A 3,836-nucleotide genomic window follows, 5' to 3' on the forward strand; every position below is an offset into this window, starting at 1 on the left:
TTCCACAAAATCCCTCTTTTTTTTTTTTTTTTTAGCCGACATCACAAATCCCTCTCCTCCAATCACATGACTTCATTATGGTAAGCAACACCCACTTTTCACAATGCAATCATTTCTCGATGTGTAAGTGCAGTCCAGCGTCTTTTAGTGTTGAATATCCAAAACCCCCAAAAACATTATGCAAGTAAAACTGCTTGCGGATGGCTTTCCTGTAGACCTTAAGTACACTAATAAAGCATGATTACTCTGTACTTTACACTGCTGGAAACCACATCTGCAGGCATCACAAAAGAGCTTGACTTGGCTAAGACTGCACATGTCATCTCGCATTTAATGAAACCAGGGAAAGTGAAAAAGTCAGCACAGAGGAAGTTTCAAAGTGCACTGCGTTCTTTCTCTGCATACAGTATGGCTTGCCTATGAGTGCACCTGTGTGTTATTTCTCTGGTACTGCTTGCCACTAAATATTAACATTTACACATACACTACTGTTCAAATAGTTTGGTTCAGTTTATTATTTATTTATTTCATTAGATATTAAGACTTTTATTCAGCAAGGATGCATTAAATTGATAATGATGCAATTGCAACAGATTCAAAGTATCAGAGTTTCCACAAAAACAAAAAAGCTGTTTTCAACATTGATAAAAATATGATTTTTTGAGCAGCAAATCAGCATTTCAGAAAGATTTCTGAAGGATCATGTGATGCTAAACACTGGAGTAATGTTTTTTTTTTATTCAGCTTTTTGCAATTTATTCAAAAAGAAAACTTATTTGAAATTGTTTCACAATATTACAGTTTTTTTTTTCACTCTATTTTTGATCATAAAATGCAGCCTTGGGGAGCATAAGAGACTTCTTTCAAAAACATTAAAAAATAAACCTCAAACTTTTGAATGTACACAAGACTCACAGTTTACACAGTGTACACAAGACTCACAGTTTTTGATGCATTAGTGCCATGTAGCTTCATTGGAACCGATTTGGAGAAATGTAGCATTACATCACTTGCTCACCAATGGATCCTCTGCAGTGAATGGGTGCCGTCAGAATGAGAGTCCAAATAGCTGAAAAAACATCACAATAATCCAAGTAATCCACACCACTCCAGTCATGTATCTGGACTTTTGCATGAAGACAAGGTTGCATCTTATTCTGGCACAAAATAGCTCACTTAGAAAAAATTACAGTTCAATTTGTTTTTACAAGCCCTTCACGAATTATGACGTAAAAGTCGAAAGACAGATTCCATTTTATGTTTTTAAGAGCCCTCTTAAAAAAAATCAGGCACAAATAAAGCATCTACTATAGTATAGTGAAATATTATTGATATATATATATATATATATGTGTGTGTGTGTATGTATATATGTATGTGTGTGTGTGTGTGTGTGTGTATATGTGACCTTGGACCACAAAAACAGTCATAAGGCTCAATTTTTCGAAATTCAGATTCTGAATAAATAAGCTTTCCATTGATGTATGGTTTGTTAGGATAGGACAATATTTGGCTGAGATACAACTATTTGAATATCTGGAATCTGAGGGTGCAAAAACATCAAAATATTGAGAAAATTGCCTTTAAAGTTGTCCAAATGAAGTTCTTAGCAATGCATATTACTAATCACAAATTAAGTTTTGATATATTTACGGTGGGAAATTTACAAAATATCTTCATGGAACATGATCTTTATTTAATATCCTAATGATTTTTGGCATTAAAAAAAAATCAATAATTTTGACCCATACAATGTATTTTTGGCTATTGCTACAAATATACCCCAGCGACTTAAGACTGCTTTTGTGGTCCAGGGTCACATATATGTGCTGTCTACATGTACGAGAGCCACCTTCTTCTTTGCCTGAGGTTCCTTAAAGGTCCCCAAGGCAAATTATGTTCCCATGAGGAGTCAAATTTCAGCTCTAGCTCAAACGGGGTGGTGAGGCTGACATTCTGAATGTTGCAAATTTAACTGCTAGTTGCTAGGCAATTATACATCCCATCGATCCCAAAATTACACAAAAGTCAATTAGCCTCAGAGCCCTCATGCATGCAAAGTTTGGTGAGTTTTCAACACAGGGGGAAAAAAGTTATAGCTGCTCAAATAGAGGAAGAATAACACATTCAGCTCAAAGCCGCATTTACTGTCTGGAGTCGAGCTCATCAATGACACCGCAAGGTTGAAACAAGGGGGGCTATAAATCAGGCTATCTGTAAGCATTCTCAATTGCTCAGCTGTCACAGGACCTTCCAGAATTACATCTTTGCTTACGGCTGCTCATTTCAGAACACATATTGTATTTGTATTTTCTGAATACCAGTCACTAGACAAAATATGCTTTTTGCTGCCAGATGGTGTGGTTACAGCATCTAGAGCAGCAGGAGATAACTAGCCAGACGTACCATTACTATATTTACTACTAAAAACTCAAGGGGTCAAAATGTTGCTAAAATAATGACTCACTTCCTCCTTTGATCAATTCCTGTTGTTAAAGGGACAGTTCAACCTAAAATGAAAAGTTTCTCTTATATGTTGTTCCAAACCTGTATGACTTTCTTTTTTTTCTGTGAAACAGTCAAATCATAGGCAGTGGCTATTTACACTAAGTGCAAATAGAAACTGATTCTAAGTAAAAATAGAATATTTTCTTAGCGATATGTTATTTAAACTAAGTGCAAATAATGATAGATTGTGTGCCTCTAGTTGTGTTGTGATTGCTTTCTCCGTAATGACTATTGATTGGATCTTAATCTCTGTGGCTGTTATGGAATCGTAGTCTGTTTTAAGAGCTACATTAAGCCTGCTGTTGGATTAAAGGTTTTCCAGTGGATGTCCATTAAACCCTCTGTTTATTTGACGACATCTGATATATGTTTCTGTGGCAGATTAAACTCTGTCCTGACCGAAAAAGCATTCTCCATTAACAATGTAATCTAATCCAGCACTAGGCTAAATCCTTTGTCCAGAGAGCTGCCTATTTGAGTCCACAAATGAAGCCGTGTTTCTGCAGGAGTCTGGAGGTGTTGAATTGTCTGTGTTAGTGCATTGAGAGACGGACTGAGGCTGCTAAAGCTGTGAGGATTATCGGCGAAGCTGCTAAAACACAAAGAGACACGGTTGTCACTCTGTGAAAGAGAGAAAGAGAGGGAACGCAGGGACAGGAAGTGATGTCGCCCTCCTGTCCCAGACTACAACAGAGGACATGCTGGGCTGTGAATGCAGATTAGAGCTCCGGCTTTCCCATTCAGCCCATTAGAGAGAACGTGTTCATCCTTTATCCGCTAAATACTTAGCAAAACATTTGTTTTAGAAACATCATATTTGTGAATTACTATAAAAATTGTATCTTTAGGCCTATACATTTAAATCAGGGTTGGAAAATTCTGAATTTAAGAATCAGATAGAATTTGAATTTGCCAAACCGGATAGGAAGCTAAATTGGAAACTGAAAGGAAGTGGAATTTATGGAATTACAATTCAGAAAACTTGAAATGGCAGTCTGGGAAACAAATTGTTCTGTCAGTGTGCAAGGCCTATAAATCCTCAAAAGACACAGTTTTGTCAAGCCATTATCCCAAGTTTGTCTTGAAAAGCCTTCCTTTTCTAGTCAAAAAATAGCTATTGCAGTTAAAGGAATTTATTTGAATGTCTGTTCATTTGAATTCTTCCTTAAAGTCTTCTTTACTTAAAGGTCCCCTGAAATGCTTAGAAACATGCAGCGTTACTCTTCTTCTTCTTCTTCTTCTTCTTCTTCTTGCAGTTTTATTGGCGGTTGACAAACAACAAAATGGTGTATTTCCGCCACCAACTGGAATGGAGTGTGGATCCGCAG

At 36.7% G+C, this 3,836-nt stretch overlaps 1 long non-coding RNA gene across 1 annotated transcript in view; it reads right to left on the bottom strand.

The window, feature by feature from the left end:
* LOC107674783 (uncharacterized) overlaps positions 1 to 3,836 on the bottom strand; it is a 194,474-nt gene that overhangs the window by 157,143 nt on the left and 33,495 nt on the right. The window lies entirely within an intron of this gene.

This window comes from Sinocyclocheilus anshuiensis, unplaced genomic scaffold, assembly GCF_001515605.1.
Source record: "Sinocyclocheilus anshuiensis isolate Anshui unplaced genomic scaffold, SAMN03320099.WGS_v1.1 scaffold680, whole genome shotgun sequence".
In the NCBI taxonomy this organism is placed as follows: Eukaryota; Metazoa; Chordata; class Actinopteri; order Cypriniformes; family Cyprinidae; genus Sinocyclocheilus; species Sinocyclocheilus anshuiensis.